Here is a 20,854-nt window from a genome sequence, read left to right as displayed (position 1 = left end):
GATTCACCTGTTAAATTTACAATTCAATGTTTTTTAATAAATTCAATGAACTCACTGAGTTCTACAACCATCACCATAATCCAGTTTTAGAACATTTCTATTACTCCAATACGATCCTTCATGCCTACTTACAGTTAATCCCTACTCCCATCACCATCCCCTGTCTCTGTAGATTTGCCAACTCTGAACATTTCATATAACTGGAATCATACAATATGTGGTCTTTTTCATCTGGCTTTTTTCATTGAGTATAATCTTTTTGAGGATTATCCATACTGTAGCCTATAACAGTACTTAATTTTTTACTGCTGAATTGTCCATTGTATGGACCCATAGCCCTTTAGATTGTTTAGCAAATTTGAAAAAAAATTTTTTGAAGCCTCAATGTTTATCTTTAAAATTCATTCCAGTGTTGCATGTGTCTGTGTTGGCCTGAATATAAAAATGTTTTAAATAACAAATTAAATCAAAAATTCAATCTTTGCTCCAGTCCACCTTAGACTCCATCAATATGAGACATATAAACTTGGGTGATGAGAGTTAGTGCTAGGGAAACACAGGGAAGAGAGAAAGATGTGGTCATATAAGTCTTTAGTCACTGCAAACTAATCCTTCTGTAATTTGTTCCAAGTCCCAAGATAAAAATGCCCCACCAGGTACTGGTATAAAGAGACAGCAGAATGAGATGGCCCATCATGATGATTACAGTCAAGATTTTGAGGACTAACTATGAAAAACAGTATGGAGGTTCCTCAAAAACTAAAAATAAAGTTGCCGTATGATCCAGCAACCCCACTCCTGGGCATATATCCTGAGAAAACTCTAATTCGAAAAGATACACGCACCCCAACATTCATAGCACCTCTGTTTACAATAGCCAAGACATGGAAACAACCTAAACATCCATTGACAGGTAGATGGGTAAAGAAGATGTGGTACATATATACAATGGAATACTACTCAGCCATAAAAAAGAACGAAATAATGCCATTTGCAGCAACATGGATGCAACTAGAGATTATCATACTAAGTGAAGTAAGTCAGAAATAGAAAGACAAATATCATGTGATATCACTTATATATGGAATCTATAAAATATGACACAAATGAACTTATCTACAAAATAGAAACACAGAGAACAGACTTGTGGTTGCCAAGGGGAGGGGGAGAGGAGGGACGGATTGGGAGTTTGGGATAGCAGATGCAAAACTATTCTATATAGAATGGATAAGCAACAAGGTCCTATTGTATAGCACAGAGAACTATATTCAATATCCTGTGATAAACCATAATGGAAAAGAATATGAAAAACAATGTGTGTATATATATATATATATAAAAATAACTGTGTCACTTTGTTGAACAGCAGAAATTAACATAACATTGTAAGTCAACTATACTTCAATTAAAAAAGAAGAAATGCATGTAAGATTTTGAGACTGGAACAATGAAAAAAATAATAACATCACTCCTTAAAAAATATTGCTTAATAAAGGACTTTTCCTATTACACCAAACAAGTAACTACCCCTCACCCTAATATCCCAAAAGCTTACTCTTAAAGGGAAGCCATTCCTTGTTCTAAAGTTATTTTTGTTGGCTTTGTCAAATCTTGGAACAGCCATGTAAGAATGTTAATTAACTCACAGATGATCACCTCGTTGTTCCCTAGCTGAGACTCTATTAAAAGCACCATCAAGTCACCCAGTGCAAAAATCTTGGCTTCTAATATCATTTTCCAATAAAAGAAACCAGAGCTCCTTGGAGATATAGTTGATTCTAGGACTGGGGCAGGAAATAGACAAGATGATCCCGGAGCATCTTGTCGTACCAGAAAGTAAGAAAGTGCTCCCCAAAATCATAATAATGAGGATATGTCAAAGGGGCACAACAGCCAACCTGAAAGAGCTCCCAAAGGCCAAAACTGGGACAATTTGAGAAACAGAATAAATAATGTAGGATTGAATTAAAATCCAAAGTGCAAAATAAACTTTGGTCCATGAGACCATACTGTTATAAATAAAGTACTGAATAAATTAAAAAATGGAGCAGAAAAGACGATCTCCCATACAGAAAATTCCAAATATTTTGTGTAAATACTCCTCTTTGAAGGAAATAGAACTCAACTCCCCACCCATTGGGTGTAGGCTGCATTCAGTGACTTGCTGCCAACAAGTAGAGTGTGTTAAGAGAAAAAAGTTACTTCACCAAGGAGAAGCCTGGTAGCACTGCCTTGGCCAAGTGACCGAGATGGACATCATCAGTGATAAGTCATCTTGAAAATACAGACCATTTAACTCATACGGTGAGAAGGGCAGTTTACCTCTGTGGTCTTCCTCCCAAGAAAACCATAACCTTAGTCCAGCCATGAGAAAAACATCAGACAAACCCAAACTGAGGAGCGTCCTACAAAGTACAAAGTACATCCTACAGGCACTGGCCAGTACTCCTGCCAACAAAGAATGTCTAAATGTCTGAGGACCGTCACAGCCCAGAGGAGCTTACAGAGACATGACAACCAAATGTAGTGTGGTGTCCTGGACGGGAGCCTGGCAAAGAGAAAGGACATGGGAAAAAGTAATGAGACCTGAATAAAGTATGGAGTTTCGTGAATAGTAACGTACTAGTGCTGGTTCCTTAGCTGTGACAAATGCCGCCTGGTAAGGTAAGATCTTAACATTAGGGGAAACTTGGTATGGGGTATATGGGAACTTTCTCTACAATCTTCATAACTTTCCTGTAAATCTATGCTATTCTAAAACAAAACATTTAATTTTAAAAAACAGTGACTTCTCTGGCGGTCCAGTGGTTGGGACTTCACCTTCCATTGCAGGGGGGTGTGGGTTCAATTCCCGGTTGGGGAGCTGAGATCCCACATGCCTCGCGGCCAAGGAACCAAGATGTAGAACAGAAGTAATATTGTAGCAAATTCAGTTAAGACTTTGGAAATGGTCCACATCAAAACAATCTTTAAAAAAATGAAAATGAAAATAAATAAATAACAGACATAAGTTACAACCAGAGTTACTTCAGAAATCTCTCTACAGAGAAATATGTAACCAATTAGCCTAACCAATCGGCAACACCTAATAGGCAACTGACGGTTATCTGAAGAGAGACTCTTTTGTTCTTTTTATTTTTGGCTGCAATGGGCAGCTTGTGGGATCTTAGCTCCCTGACCAGGGATCGAACCCAGGCCCTCGGCAGTGAGAGCGCGGAGTCCTAACCACTGGACCACCAGTGAATTCCCTCTTTCGTTCTTTTTTTTTTCTTTCGGTTACGCGGGCCTCTCACTGTTGTGGCCTCTCCCATTGCGGAGCACAGGCTCCAGACGCGGAGGCTCAGCGGCCATGGCTCACGGGCCCAGCCGCTCCGTGGCATGTGGGATCTTCCCAGACCGGGGCACGAACCCGTGTCCCCTGCATCGGCAGGCAGACTCTCAACCACTGCGCCACCAGGGAAGCCCTCTTTCGTTCTTTTTAAGGAGTCACTCATGCCCAGGCTGATGTCATCCACAGCCCAAGGTTTTGAGCTGCATGATGATGACTCACAGAGCTATACAGCACTGTCCCCAGCCCCTATTCAAATACCCAGAGCTTGATAATGTTTCCATGTGGCTGTCACCCAGGCTCCCAAACACAGGTGTATAGTTGTTGGCTATTATTATAACGGTTCTAACATCCAATGCAGACTCATTTTCTGGAAAGCTGATGTTTGTGAGTGCAGCATCCTGGCTGGCCCTGGTGTTTTGCTCAGCCTTTAAAACGGATAAATACATGTTATAAACCATACATGGAAAAGGTCCACTAGCAAATAACCCAGCCATTCCTAAATGGTCAGAGCAGTCCTTGGAGTCAATCACTGAAAATAAACTGAAGCCAATTTTTTTGGTATGATATTGATGAGGTGGGAGTGGAGATTACGAATAATGTCAGATCCCTCCCTAAGGCTTCAAAATTGGGAAGTTGGGACCCGAGGCTGGGCCAAGGATGGGAATTCAGCCTCTCCCTTGCAATTATTTTCCATTTTTCATTCATTCTTTCAACTATTATTTATTGAGCACCTACAATGAACTGGTAACCCTGGCCTATTGTCTAAGGCCAGGGGCCCTGGACAAGCAGAAAAGAAGACAAGTGGAACCAAGAATGCAATTAATCATGCCCAAAACTGCCTGCATGCAAAAGTCCAAAGTTCTTTCCATCATCCAAGAGTAGCTGGCATACAGTAGGTGATATTAACTATTTGTTGAATGAATGAGTGCACACATCAAAGCTTTCCCTAGATACCAATGTGAATACCTAGAGGAGGAAGCAAACTAAGGAACTATTCTGAAGAATCCACTTCCTGTGTGTCAAAGGAAGAATCGGTTCCCTATTTTTCTTTATGACCAGTGACTTTGCCCCACACAAGTCCAGTCACTTATGAAACAAAAATAAAATAACTATCTAAGCTGACTAAGGGAAGAGGCTTTGGAATGATAACACACAAGAGTGAATTGCAGCTCTTTCCTACCAAACACACTTATACCAGGGCCCCTGTGACACAAAGTGACGGACTGAGTACAAAGAGCTTGTTCTCAAGCCAGACACATAATTAAATTATTACAACGTTGTTCCTGTATCTCCCAGGTCTCTCTGATCTTAAAATTAGCTGAACAAGATCAAAACATCTTTAATATAGACTGAATGATCGTTTGTGAACAAATCTCTAAAAGTAGAGTAATCACATGATGTTCTGGAAAAAGTACTGAATTAAGAATTGACAGCTGCACCATTTAGCTCTTCGTAGAACTTTAGGTGTGTTATTCCACTTCTCTGTGACTCTTTTTCCTTTCCTAAGAAAAGAGGGTGGGTGAAGAGTTAGACTACATTATCTCTAAGGTCACTTCAGGGTCTAAAACATTGCAATTCTAAGAGTATTGCTCAAATAATAATAATTTTATTATAATAGTTACTCATTGGTTGTATTTACTGTGTCAGACACCATTCTATATACTTTTCAAGTATTGTCTCATTTAACCCCCAACAACTGTATTGGGTAGCTGTTAGTATGCTCATCCTCGATGAGGAAACTGAAGCACAGAGGGTTGAAGGTCCCAGGCAGTCCTCATGGTGCACAATACCAAGGGTACAGGTCTGATGTGTATATATTTCTGTTAACACAGTACCTGGAAAATTGATGACTGCCCATACACGAAATCAAGCCGCTCAGCTTCAGAGTCTGTACACATAGCCTCCACCTACACCAACAGTTCTCGCAGGGAAGCCGCCAGAACAGAATGGTTAGCGTCATCTGTGAACTTGGCAGAGTGTTAATTCTTGACCCCAGTCCAGGTCACAGAATTCGAAGCTCTGGGACCAGGACCAAGCGCTCTCTCTGAACAAGCCTTCTGGCTAATTCTGAGCTGGAGTTTGAGAATCACTGCTCCATGACTCTTAGGAGATGTGATGATGGAAGTCAGGGAGTGCGGAGTGTGAGGCTGGGGCATCATCAAAGTCATCTACTCTAGATGACCTAAGGGTTCCTTAAACCTTAACAAGAGAACCTGCAAAAGTAGTCAACACTGCAGGCTGGTTACCTTTAGAGAGATCATCTTCTTTTAACATAGCACTGCAATGAACAAAGAATAAGAAAAACTCCATTTTTTTTTTCCCTTAAAATTATTGTCCATGACCATTTTTTCCAGGTTGAGGTATCTTCAGGACTCATCTCTGAGTTTCCAAAGTGCTTGCCAGGGATTCAGCGGCAGGAGTCCTATTAGACTCCACAGGAGATGTCCAGCAGATGCTTTGAAGTCTTTACCTCTGATGGACCATCTCCCCTTCTCAGACACAGCGTTTGATGTTCTGAAAGTGGTGGGAAGCATCTGACAACCCTCGTATTCCTCTTTTGACCCAATGCTGTTGATTTGGTGGCGTTTTTCTAAGAGGCACACCAGATTGTCAGCTTGCTTTCTTCAAAAAAAAAAAAAAAATCTTCCAGGCTAAGATATTCAAATTGCTGAACCAATGGTATCATGGGAGGCCATTATAAAATCCTCTCCAAGTTAAGTCTGCATGCCTCAAAGAGCAAAAAATTAATATACTGTCGTTACACAGTTGATAGGGGAAATTAGTTTATACAGAAATCTTTTCTAAGGCATGTTCAGACTGCCTGGTTACTGCTCCAAATGGGAGCATTATCTGCCTTCCCAAAATAATATGCCATATGCCCTAATCTGGCAGACACAAAGATAATTACATGACTCTGGCAGAGCCAATATGCTTGCTAATAAATGGAAAAAGAGGACAATGCAAATCAAAGTAAAGTTAGATGGCTATTTAGAACATTGGGAAGGAAGCTACCTGCTACAAACATGGTGAGAAGCAGAAAATGGGTCTCTTGCGTAGATTAAAAGAGCCAGAGCCGCTGCGAGGACACCCATTTACAGCAAGGAATATCAACAGAGGAAGTGGGGTTGTTTGTGGGCATGTGTGGTAGGATTCCAAGTCACAGGGTAATTTCCCTTCTAATAAACCACTCTTACAGAGATTCAATGGGAATTTTTAGTAAAACGAAAGCTCAAAATGACAAATTCCACACAATGACCTGCAAATTTAAAGCAAAGGAAACAAAATGCAAAATGTGGCCTAGAGATTGGATTTGCATTAACACAAATGATGTGATGGCCCCAAACCATGGAAAGCTCTAGCCCACAGTAAAAGATTTGACATCGGGGACTTCCCGGGGCTTCTCTGGTGGCGCAGTGGTTGAGAGTCCGCCTACCGATGCAGGGGACACAGGTTCGTGACCCGGCCTGGGAAGATCCCACATGCCGCGGAGCGGCTGGGCCTGTGAGCCATGGCCGCTGAGCCTGCATGGCCGCTGAGCCTGCATGTCCGGAGCCTGCGCTTCCGGAGCCTGTGCTCCGCAACGGGAGAGGCCACAACAGTGAGAGGCCCGCGTACCGGAAAAAAAAAAAACCACAAAAGATCTGACATCCGCATCCTCTTCAGAGTGCTCTCAATTTTTAGGCAAGTGATATTTTTTTCTTCATCCTTTTCTTGCAAAACTACTTGGAATTCTCGTGTCTAACCTCCCGGATTCTGAAATGCACTAAAAAGTGCTGAGTAACTGAAATTATCAAGCCTGACTCCACATGGCTATGAATGAAAGACGTAGAGACCAAAAAAAAAAACCAAAAATATGGTTTTTTTACCTTGGAAAATACCCAAATTTTCTGGGAAAAATTCTTTTCCTGCAATTTTTCTTTTTATCTCACCCTCCAATAAGCTCTTGGTCCCAGCACTAGCAAGCCTTCCTATCTTTGGAATAGAGGGAAGAACACTGCCCTGGTGATGAAAGAAGCATTGGTGTGAGGGACCGAGATTGAACACCAGTCCAGCCTCTGATGCGCCGTGTACAAGAACCAACCAGAATCCTAAAACATGGCTGGGCAGCATGTGGGGACGTGGCAAGCCCTGCACAAGGGGCTTCAGCTTAGAAGCCCCTCTTGTCAACCACAGGAGAAAAATAAAATCAGACCTTGGGACCCTGAGCCCTCGGAGAAAGAGTCTTTCCTCAAATGCTAACAAATACAGTCCCATGAGTGTTTCTTGCCAATTGAATTCCAGGAGAAAGACAATGACAGATGTGGGGTGCCGGTGGATTTGAGCTCCGTCAGTACAAATACCTTCACGAGGGAGTTTGCATTGTACAGAGGAAGGCAGCAGTGATGAAATATTTACATATTTATAAATATCTAGACATTAACAATCTTGCCAGTTTCATTCCACGCATTCTAAAGAGTTGTCCCAGGAAAGAGAGAAGAGAGAGACATGGCCCTTGATGGAGAGATGACCTCAGGTTTAGGAAACCTAGCAGAGGCTGATCAGGATCTACCCTCCAGTAGGGTACCCACCGTAGTCGCTGATTATTACAAGCCCAGAAATTTATCTAATACATCTCCTAAAGCATTTGCCACACAATCCCAAGAGATGAATGGGGGGTGGGGCGGGGAGCTTCATTTTCAACTAAACTTGGGAAAAGTTTTATTCTTAGAGACTTAAAATATCCTCTGGCCTAGCAAAGGCTCTGAAAAGTCCTGCAGTAAAGAAAGCTGTTAAATGTTGTTTAACCCAACAATTCCCTGATTTCTTGGGTCATGAGGATCCTTCTATTCACTGATACCTACATCTTGTACAGTCCAAATTATCCTTCACCATACTGTGTAACAGAGTAGAATTTAAAAGTTTTCATTTGCTTATTCAGTATTTTAATGTCGAATTAAAAAATAGTGCATTTCTTTCCCAATAATCTAGACTAAGACAAGTTTTTTTTTAAGAAGGGAAAAAAATGGGAACTGGATTGGGAGGGCCTCTGGGGTTCTGTTTGATTTAAATCTTTTTTTATTTACTTTTCTTGTGCCTGAGGCCAAGGTCAGACTTGCTTTTCTATAAAGACAGACATAAAAGGCACACCCACCCTTTGGGTCATCCTCTGATACTAAAACAGCACTAGAAAGATTTAGGACAGATGAGGGGGTTAGTATTTCTGAGAAGTGACTGACTTTTTTTGCCATCAAATCCTTTATTGCCTTCTTTCATTGATTTGAAAACTTTGAAAAACACCCCAATTAAGTTAGCGCAATTTATAGCAAATCTTTTGTGATATTGATTGTATTGTATAGTACGTTGTATTACTGTGGTATAGTAATATTTCTTAGAGTTGTTTTGTTGTGTTTTGTTATTGCAGTAGAGTTGATGTACAATATTATATGATACAGGTGTACAATACAGTGATTCACAGTCTTTGGAGATGTGACTGATTTTGATTGGTTTCTGGTCCAGCGTGTGTGCTTGCTGCAGTTAGGGACAAGATGCTTTTATAAAAGGGAGCTGCTGAGTTGTTGCTTACCCAGATTCATTGTCATTTAAAACAAGTTCTGAATGTGAAACTGTCAGAATTAGTCCTCTTCCCTCCTCCCACCCCCACCCAGGGCTGACATACTTATTAGCAACTCAGTGTGGCTGCTTTTACCTGCCAGCTCCAGGCTGTTATGAGCTAAGATTGGCCCTATGTCTTTGCTGAGGCTGGAACGACCCTCGAATGCTCCCCGGGTTCCTCTCAGTATTAATCAGCTATTGTCACAATGATGTCACATAACAAAGTACCCCAAACTCAGTAGCTCCAAAAACAAACGCGTATTTTTGTCACTCCCAATTCTCGGGGATGGTTACCTTTTGACTCCCAGTTGGCTGGCTGGGCCCTAAGCTGTGCTCTCCCATCCCAGGCCGCAGGCTGAGGCAGCAGCAGAATCCAGGTGTTCTCATCTCACAGCAGATCTAGGAGCATAAGAAAGCCCAGTAACACAGTCCATTTAAGGTCTCTGTTCATACCCTACCTGCTCACATGCTACTGGCCAAAAAAGTCACGCAGCCAAGCCCACCATCTACAGGGTGGGAAAGTGAGGGCGAGGGGAGCGAATGTCTACTGAGTACGTCACACTACATCATGCATCTCTTGCCCTGCTTCTCCTACTACACATCTTTTTTTTTTTTTTTTTTTTTTTGCAGTACGCAGGCCTCTCACTGTTGTGGCCTCTCCCGTTGCGGAGCACAGGCTCCGGACGCGCAGGCTCAGCGGCCATGGCTCACGGGCCCAGCCATTCCGCGGCACGTGGGATCCTCCCGGACCGGGGCACGAACCCGTGTCCCCTGCATCTGCAGGCGGACTCTCAACCACTGCGCCACCAGGGAAGCCTCCCTACTACACATCTTGAGGTGTCCTCACCCCTAACTGCTAGGCTGGCTTTCGGCTACTGGATGATTTTGACCACTTGTACACTCCCTGCTTTCTAGTACCAAAATAGGATCAAGTGGGATGCAGAGCATAAAGACTTCAGAATGGAACGACGGTGAGTAGAAGCCCTGCTGTTAGGGTGACAGCCTGCAGGGCAGATGCAGGAAGCGGCTTCTGAGTCCGTTTCAGCCTCAGCTTAGCCCTCCCTGTGATTAGCAAACAGACCCCTGTATCTTTCTTAATGATTTGGCCTTTTCACCAAAGCCAGAAGTTCCCGGACTTTGCTTCATGTTGGAATCATTTACAGACCTTTATTTAATTTTTTTTTATTGAAGTATAGTTGATTTACAATGTTGTGTTAGTTTCTGGTGTACAGCAAAGTTATTCATATATATATATATATATATATATATATATATATATATAAACTCTCCATTCTATACATAATAGTTTACATCTGCTAATCCCAAACTCCCAATCCATCCCTCCCCCACCTCCCCTTCCCCTTGGCAACCACAAGTCTATTCTATCTAGAGATCTTTAAAAAGTGGCTCCCACCCCCAGGCATTCTGATTTAATTGGTCTGCGGTACAACCTGGGAACCAGAATTTTTTAAAGCTCCTCAGATGATTCTAATGAGCAGTGCAGCAAAGTTTATACCCACAAATCCAGAAATCGAATCTAGCCAATCAGACTACAACCAAGAGTTTAAAGCCTACAACACAGTTTTGCACAGGCAGAAGATGGCCCTGAGCTGGGTTTGTACATAGGAACTGGAGAGACCCCAATGACTCTGCATATCAAAATATAGGTCCATAATCCCTTATTCTGAAACCCAAAAGACTCTGAAAGTTGAATGTTTTTTCCAAACTCAATGGCAGCAAAATCTGACCTGACTTGAACCCACTTGGTGGCAAGACTCAACTATTTATACTCTTTATCCATCCCACTTAGCATGAATATTTATGCATTTTGCCAGGAAATAGTAATGTGTTTAATTACAGAGTGCTTTCCCAGACCCTACTGAAGCTGTTACATAATACAGGGTATGTGTACCTTTCTCACTCGGAAAATCTCCAAACTGAGAAACAAATATGTGGCCCCAAGGGTTTAGGCTAAAGGAAGATGAACTCATAGAAAGCATTTGTTTTCTCTCTCCTTGGATATAAAGAGCAGGAAGGAGAAGAGGATAGAAAAGAGTAAAATGACCAAACAACTTGGCGCTTGTGTGATGTAAGTGTCCCATCTGCGTGTATCAATTAGAGAAAAGGACCATCTCTGAGTAAACAAAGCCCTTCAGTAAGGCTCACAGCTTGACAAGCAGATCGCAGGCTGGATTTTACCTTCACTCACCTCTCTTGGCCAGATTCTTTCATGTGGTGCACAAACTACACAACTGAACAAGTGGCCTTGCCAAGGAATTCTGATAGCAGCTGGAACCTGAGGTACAGAAATGGGCAAAGCTTTTTCTAAGTACAAGGATGTCTAATATTCAATTTTTAGTGTCTGCTAACGAAATGATAAGCTCTAGGGTGAAGGGCATTGGAGGGCCTACATGGAGTACAAGCATGGAGTGGCATGGGAGGGCCAGAGTCCATAAGATGGGGTACCGGACTTTCCACAAACTATTAAATAGGGTTCAGGACAATTTCACCCAGCTGCTAAAGAGCAGTGTCAAGTGTGAGCCCAGCCTATGTCTGAGCTACAAAAACATTTCACTGAACATCTAATAGGTTGAATATAATGTGCACTATCTCAGATGAGCCTCGCCACAATCCTATGAGAGGAAAGGAAGCTAGGAGTGGTTAGGTTGTTTGCTCAAGTAAAAATAGTTAAAAAGTGACAAATCCAGGTGTTTGATCTAGATCTTTCTAATGCCAAAGCCAGTGCTCATAACCACTGCTCTGTGCCTACATCACACAGCTGTCAGAGCACTGGGCATGGTGTCTGCATACATGTGCTCAAAGGTTACTCCCGCAAAAGAAAAATATGGTGCCCACCCAGCACTCCATGTGGTAGAATCTTGTTAAAGATTCTATGCCTTAAAAGTAAACCATAGGGCTTCCCTGGTGGCACAGTGGTTAAGAATCCGCCTGCCAATGCAGGGGACACGGGTTTGAGCCCTGGTCCGGGAAGATCCCACATGCCGCGGAGCAACTAAGCCTGTGCGCCACAACTACTGAGCCTGCGCTCTAGAGCCCATGAGCCACAACTACTGAGCCCAAGTGCCACAACTACTGAAGCCTGCATGCCTAGAGCCCGTGCTCTGCAACAAGACAAGCCACCCAACGAGAAGCCTGCGCACCGCAAGAAGAGTAGCCCCCGCTCGCCGCAACTAGAGAAAAGCCTGTGTGCAGCAACAAAGACCCAATGCAGCCAAAAATAAATTAAATAAATAAATTTATTTAAAAAAAAAACTAAACCATAATAAAGACCCTACCAGACTAACACAAGCATGTGAAACACTTGAACAGCTCCTGTATGCTTGCCTACCTCATTTACCTTTATATAAACTCTGCAATACAGAGATACCCACAATTTCAGCTATTTTTTAAAATATTTATTTATTTATATATTTATTTATTTAGGCTGCTCCGGGTCTTAGTTGCAGCATGTGGACTCTTAGTTTCGGCACGCATGCAGGATCTAGGTCCCGACCAGGGATTGAACCCGGGCCCCCTGCGCTGGGAGCGCAGATTCGTACCCACTGGACCACCAGGGAAGTCCTGTCAGCTATATTTTAAGGAGAAATGTTCTGTTTCAGGCATTTCATTTGTAGGATCCATTAAACTGAATATCACCAATATTTACTTAGAACCAAAAACACTCTCATGTACTAGACAAAGTGAAAAGATTCACAACATTGTTTATTTGCAAATTACCTGCACCCTTGTGAATATCAACAGACCACCAGAAATTCAGCCAATCAGGAACCTGTGGCCAGCCACATGTGGAGCTGTTTGTTTAAACTCCTATCAGAACCCAGCAACCAAACTGCACTGATGATGAATATGGCACTTACGAAGCAACATAGTTAAATTGAAAAATATAAATTCCTGCTGTTTATGACTGTGGCAGAGACCCCTGATAGTCTACTATGGCAACAGCTACCTATGCATCAAAAAGTTATCCTCCCCAAAGGGACTTCTGCAGTGCTGTTTATGTTCTGTTTCTGCATCTGGAGCTCATCACACAAGTGTATTAAGTTTGTGAAAATGCATTGGACTGACGGTAACTAGATTTATCATGGTGATCATTTTGAAATGTATTGAAATATTGAATCACTATGGTGTGTACCAGGAACTAACATAGTGCTGTAGGTCAATTACACTTCAAAAACAAACAAACTTATACAGAAAGAGATAAGATTTTAGTTACCGGAGGCAGTGGGTAGAGGGTGGGAGAATTGGATGAAGGCAGTCAAAAGGCACAAACCTACAGTTATAAGATGAATAAGCACTAGGGATGCAATGTACAACATGATAAATATAATTAACACTGTTTTACATTACATATGAAACTTAAGAAAGGAAATCCAAAAGTTCTCATCACAAGGAAAAAATATTTTTCTAGTTCTTTGATGTTGTATCTATATGAGATGATGGATGTTCACTAAACTTACTGTGGTGATCATTTCATGATGTATGTAAGTCAAATCATTATGCTGTACACCTTAAACTTATACAGTGCTGTATGTCAGTTATATTTCAATAAAATAGGAAAAAAAGAAAATGCACTGGGCTGTACATTTATAATACATGCACTTTTCTGATTGTATACTACAGTAAAAAGTGTCTAAAAACAATTACCCAGGGAATTCCCTGGCAGTCCAGTGGTTAGGACTCCGTGCTTCCACTGCCAGGGGCCTGGGTTCAATCCCTGGTTGGGGAACTAAGATCCTACAGGCCACACGGTGAGGACAAAAAAATAATAAATTAAAAATAAATAAATAAATAAATTTTTAAAATATCAATGATCCAGTCTATACAATATAGGCAAATAAATAGAATACACTGAGAAACAGTGTGTTCTTTCCAGGTACAGAGTTGTCAGTAGAAGCAGATGTCAAAGCAGGGACGACATTTCCCAGAACCACTTGCTTTTAGATGGACCCATGTGACTCATTCTTACCAATAGAATGTGAGCAGAAGTGATGTGTCATTTCTAGGCCTCAGTGGCTAAGACACTGTATACTTTCTCTATTCTCTCTTCCCATCTGTCTAATAAATGAAGAGGATTCCAGTGCCCTAGAGCATAGCTGATCAACAAGACGGAAAGCTGCCCACTGACCAGGAATACCCACACTGGACTTTTAGCGACCTGTAAATAAAATTCTGTAGTGTTAAGCCATTGAAATTTTGGAGTTTCCTTGTTAAAACAGCTAACATTACCCTAACTTGTATAGCCACCCCAAATCTGTCCATTCCTTCTTTCTGACTAATGGAACCCTAGTATTTTAAAGTTGACAATGTGTCCACTTAAAAGTACTAACCTCTCTATATTCCCTTGCAACTGGATATGGCTACATGACTCAGTCCTGGTCAATGAGATATAAATGGAATTTGCCATCTATGACCTCCAGGAAAGCCCTTTTTCTTTTTTTTAATTTATTTTTTATTGAAATATAGTTGATTTACAATGTTGCATTAATTTCTGCTGTACTGCAAAGTGACTCAGTTATACACATATATACATTCTTTTCTATATTCTTTTCCATTATGGTTTATCACAGGATATTGAATATAGTTCCCTGACCTATACAGTAGGACCTTGTTGTTTATCCATTCTATATGTAATAGTTTACATCTACTAACCCTGAACTCCCATCTATCCCTTGCCCCTACCCCTTGGTAACCACAAGTCTGTTCTCTATTACCATGATACTGTTTCTGTTTCATAGGTAAGTTCATTTGTGTCATATTTTAGATTCCACATATAAGTGATATCACATGGTATTTGTCTTCCTCTTTTTGACTTACTTCACTTAGTATGATAATCTCTAGTTGCAAATGGCATTATTTCATTCTTTTTTATGACTAATATTCCATTGTGTATATGTACCACATCTTCTTTATCCATTTATCTGTCAATGGATATTTAGGTTGTTTCCATGTCTTGGGTATTGTGAATAGTGCTGCTATGAACATAGGGGTGCATGTATCTTTTTGAATTATAGTTTTGTCTGGATATACGCCCAGGAGCAGGATTGCTGAATCATATGGTAGCTCTATTTTTAGTTTTCTGAGGAACCTCCATACTGTTTTCCATAGTGGCTGCACCAACTTATATTCCCACCAACAGTGTAGGAGGGTCCCCTTTTCTCCACACCCTCTCCAGCACTTGTTATTTGTAAACTTTTTAAAGATGGCCATTCTGACTGGTGTGAGGTGTACCTCATTGTAGTTTTGATTCGCATTTCTTTAATAATTAGTGATGTTGAACATCTTTTCATATGCCTAGTGGCCATCTGTATGTCATTTTTGGAGAAATGTCTGTTTAAGTTTTCTGTCCATTTTTCGATTAGGTTGTTCAGGATAGCCCTTTAAAAGATTCAGCTTTACCCTGTGTGGAGCATGGATATGCTCCATGAGATGCAGCAGCCACTTTGCAATCATGAGAGCATATTAAAGATGGCCATGAACACCTCTTATGAAGACCACCCAGTCAAGAAACAGAAACTGCCACTACCCCAGAGATCCCTCATGTGTCCTTTCCTGACCACAACCCCTTCTCTCCCCCTAGAAGTAACTACTATCCTTCTCAGTCTCTCTTATTATGGCATTCCGCAACCCCACATACATACAATACACCTATGTTCAAACATTCCTTTTCAAAATGGCATTTGGGTATAAGGAGTAGGGGACTCAAGTGTCTTCATGGCAATGCAATGGTGTCCTCAGACCTACACAGTCTCCTCTAATCATGAGCCTCTTCTTCATGAGAGAGAATATCAGGACCCAAATGTCCTACAAACTCCCTTTTCTGCCTCAATGTCTCTTTCTCTGTCTGCCTCCTCTTTGCCCTTAAAACATCTCACCAGAAGGGACAGGCTTTCTCCTGTGTCATATTCTTCCTCCCAACTCCAGCCTCAAGGCCAAGCCATAATTGGGATAAATATTTCTTTCTTTACTAAGTAAGGGAAACTCTAGGAAGACTAGCATTTGCTATGCTACAAAAAGAACTAAAGGAACTTAGGAAAATCCCCCTTCTCAACAATGCCTAATGCCCAAGCCTACCTCTTGCCAAAGAAGTCAGGAACCTAACCTTTCCTACCTGAACCACTAAGCCTCCAGGCTGGTAGTTCAAGGAGAATTTAGTAGCTTAAAATAACAATGCTTCATTCTGCTCACATGTCTGCAGGTCAGCTGGGCAGGTTCTTCTGATCTCAGCTAAGCTCACTCATACATCTGCAGCCCAGCTGTGGACTTCCTACTTGGCTCTGCTGATCCTAGTTGGGCTCTCTCTTCCGTGCCCAGGGGTCATCTGACTCTCAGCTGTCCTGCAAAGGCCTTGGCCTCCCCATATGTCTCATCCTCTGACAGGCTAGCCTGGCCACGTTCTCATGGTAATCACAGAGGAGTAGCCGAGAAAGCAGAAATGCACAAAGGCTTTCTCAAGCCTCTGTTTGTAGCAAGTCTACTAACATCCTATAGACCAATGACAACCCATGAAGCCCAGATTCAAGTGATAGGGAAATAGACACCATCTCTTTAGTGAGAGAAGTTGCAGAGTCATAGGGCAAGGGATGTGTATTAAGAGAGGGTCAAAGAATTGGTACTATCAAGGCAAACAATATACCATATCCACCAACTGCCATCTGCTGTTGATTTAGGTTAATTCCTCAGCGCTGCCAGACTGTCCCACAGGCTTGGGTCAAGAGGAAGCCCTCCTCGAGCAGAGAACTGCTGATACTGAGAGTAGCACAGAGCTGATAATTACTGAAATGGTGAATGATGAGGCACATTCATGGGACTCATCCGTCAATCTACTGTTTGGTGGGTGGTCCGTGATGGAACGGACCCATCAGATTCTCACTCAGGAATTAGTACTGGAGGTCTAGACAGATGTGACAGAAGAAGACACACCAATTAACAAGACAGAGAGAGGGTAGCTAGGAGTCGCTAGGTCCAGTTCTATGCTACTCTATCTAGAAATGTGCATTTTATAGGAAACCTCTTTTTCTTGAAAATACCTAATTGAATATCTGGGAGTACATTAATTGCCAAAAGTGGGCCAAATTCTCCATCTCCCCTGTATCCATGCCCCTTTGCAATGCGATTTTGTCAATCTTCCAATCAAAGAGTACAGTAGTCCCCCTTTTCCACGGGGAACACGTTCCAAGACCCCCCAGTGGATGCCTGAAGCCACAGATATTACCAAACCTTTTTTTTATTATTATGTGTTTTTTCCTGTACATATCTATGATGAAGTTTAGTTTATAATTAGGCACAGTAAGAGAATATTAAAATTGCTAGCACCCCTACTCTTGCGCTTTGGAGTCATTATTAAGTAAAACAAGGGTTGCCTGAACACAAGCACTGTGATACCAAGACAGTCCATCTGATCACTGAGACAGCTGCTAAGTGACTAACAGGTGGGAGACACTGGACAAAGTGAAGATTCATATCCAGGGCAGGACACCGCAGGACGGTGCCAGATTTCATCACACTACTCAGGACAGCACACTGTTTAAAATATAAGAATTGCTTATTTCTGGAGTTTTTCATTTAATATTTTTGGACCACGGTTAATCACAGGTAACTGAAACCACAGAAAGTGAAACTGTGGATAAAAGCGGTCTACTGCATATCCATGTCCATACCTTTTGAATCTGGGTTGACATTGTCACCTCCTTTGACAGTACGATGCTACAGAAGTGATTCTAATTCCAAGTCTGGGTCTCAAAGGATGCACAATTCTTTTTTGGATCCTTGCTACCACCACAGAAAGAAGCCTTTTGGGGAATGAGAGAGACCACGTGGAAGAAAACAATCATCCCACCCAAAGTTATCCTAAACCCTACAGCAGCAGCTGACCCTCAATCACAAAAGATCAGCAGAGCTGCTCACCCAACACCCACTTATCACACACACTGGAGAGGGAGCATAGCCCAGGCCAGAAAAATGTTCTACCTAACCCAAAGGGTCTTTCTTCTTTGGCGTGTCAATATGGTGGAATACATTGATCGATTTTTTTTTTTTTTTTTTTTTTGCGGTACGCGGGCCTCTCACTGTTGTGGCCTCTCCCGTTGCGGAGCACAGGCTCCGGACGCGCAGGCTCAGCGGCCATGGCTCACGGGCCCAGCCGCTCCGCGGCATATGGGATCTTCCCGGACCGGGGCACGAACCCGTGTCCCCTGCATCAGCAGGCGGACTCTCAACCACTGCTCCACCACGGAAGCCCCATTGATCAATTTTTGAATACTGAACCAGCCTTGATATTCTCAGGATAAACCCCACTTGGTTGTGATGTATTATTCTTTTCACATATTGCTGGATTCAATTTGCTAATTTTCGCTGAAGGTTTTTACATCTGTATCATGAAGGTTATTGTTCTGTTATTGGTTATTTGTTGTTGGTCTTTCCCTTTCTTGTAGTCTCTTTGTTTTATTTTTGTATCAAAGAAATACTAGCCTCATAAAGTGAGTTTGTAAGTGTTCCCTCCTTGTCTATTTTCTGGAAGAGATTTTGTAGAAATTGTGTTATTTCTTCATTACATGTTTGGCAGAATTCACCAGTAGAGTCTTCTGGGCCCTTTTTTTGAAGGTTTCTAAATATGAATTAAATTTCTCTACTAGATATAGCACTAGTCAGATGATCCATTTCTTCTTGAATGAGGTTTGGTAATTATTTTTCTTTCAAGGAATTGGTCCATGCCATCTATGTTATTGAATTTATGTGCTTAGAGCTGTTCATAGTTTTTTCCTTATTATCCTTTTAAAATCTGCAGAGTCTATAGTGATATCACCTATTTTAGTCCTGATATTGGTAATTTGTGTCTTCTCTCTTCTTTTCCTTCAGAATATGGCTGCAGGTGTATACATTTTGTTGATCTTTTCAAAGAATCATCTTTTTGTTTCATTGATTTTTCTGTTTTCTATTTCATTGATTTGTGCTTTTATCATTACTATTTCTTTCTTCCAGCTTGCTTTCTGTTTATTTTACTAGTTGTGTAAGATGGAAGTTTAGATTATGTATTTGAGACTTTTCTTCTTTTTTAATATTTGCATTTAATGCCACAAATTTTTCTCTAAATGCTGCATCCCACCAATTTTGATATATTGTATCTTCATTTTCATTGAATATTCAAAGCATTTTCTGACATATCTTGAGATTTCTTCTTTGAGCCATAGGTTACTTGAAAGTATGTGCTTAATTTCAAAATATTGAGAGATTTTTCCAATATTTTTTGTTACTGATCTCTTGCTTAATTCCGGTAAGGTCAGAGTTCATATTTCAAATAATCTCAATTCTTTTAACTTTGCTAAAAATTGTTTTATGATCCAGGATATGGTCTATCGTGGTGAATGCTCCATGTGCACCTAAAATGAATATGTATTCTGTTACTATTTGGTAGAGTTTTTATAAATGTCAATTAGGACAAGCTGGTTGATGGTGTTGTTTAGGTCTTCTGTACCCTCACTGATTTACTGTCTACGTTTTTTTCAATCAGAGAGTGAGGAGTGTTGACGTCTCCGACTATAATTGGAGTTGTCTATTTCTCCTTGCAGTTCTATCAGATTTTGCTTCATTTATCTTTACACTCTGTTGTTAGGCACATACACATCAAGGATTGTTATGTCTTCTTGGAGAATTGACCCCTTTATCATTGTGTAGTACCCCCATTTTCCCTGATAACTTTCCTTGCTCTGAAGTCTGCTTTGTCTGAATTAATACCGTGTTAATGCTTTCTTAAGCATTAACATGGTATAGCTTTCTCCGTCGCTTTATTTTCAATTTATCTGTGTCTTTATATTTCAAGTGATTTCTTATAGATAACATAGAGTTAACTCTTGTAGATAAAATTGAGTTTGGTCTCTTTTTTTAATCCAGTCTGACAGTCTCTGTCTTTTACTTGGTGTACTTATTTAGATCATATACATGTAAATTGATTATTAATATAGTTGGATGTTTCTTCCCTACCATATTGTAACTTTGTTACACATTAATCTGTAACTTAATTAACTTAATTTGTTACTTGTTGTTGTTTGTTTCTTTTTCTTCTTTTGTCTTTCCCTCTTTTTTTGACTTCACTAGTTTTAACTGAGCATTTTACATGATTCCATTTTTCTCAATCATATTTTTTTAAAAAATTTTTAGTGATTGCCTTCAATTTTGCAATATACCTTTACAACCAATCTAAGTTCACTTTCAAACAACACTATATTGCTTCAGAGGTAGTGCAAGTATCTTCCAATGGAGCATTCTCAATCCCTCCCTCCCAGCTCTCATTAACATTGCTGCCATTCATTTCACTGATCCATAACCATAATCATTCAATAAATTGTTGCTATTATTATTTTGAACAAACTATTATCTATTAGATCAATTAAGAATAAGAAAAATAAAAGATTGTATTTTATCTTCATAATCTCTTCTCTAACACTCTTTCTTTCTTTATGCGGAGCTGAGTTTCTGACCTATATCATTTCCTTCTGTCTAAAGAATTCCTTTTAACATTTCTTACAAGGCAGGTCTACTGACAACCAGTTCCCTCAACTTTTGTTTGTCTGAAAAGTCCTTATTTCTCCTTCACTGTTCAATGATAATTTCACTGGATACAAAATTGTAGGTGGATAGCCTTTCTTTTCTTTCAATACCTTACATATTTCACCCCACTTTCTTGTACTTGCATTGTTTCTGAATAAAAGTCTGATGTAATTCTTTTTTAAAATATTTTATTTATTTATTTGGCTGTGCTGGGTTTTAGTTGTGGCACTCAGGATCTACACTGCGGCACTCGGGATCTTCATTGCGGCACGCGGGATCATTAGTTGCAGCTTGTGGGATCTTGTTTTAGTTGCGACATGCAGGATCTAGTTCCCTGACCAGGGATCGAACCCAGGCCCCCTGCAG

This window comes from Leucopleurus acutus (genome assembly GCF_964270905.1).
Source record: "Leucopleurus acutus genome assembly, chromosome: 10".
Lineage (NCBI taxonomy): Eukaryota > Metazoa > Chordata > Mammalia > Artiodactyla > Delphinidae > Leucopleurus > Leucopleurus acutus.
The sequence above is the reverse complement of the archived record's forward strand: the minus strand, read 5'-3'. Positions refer to the sequence as shown.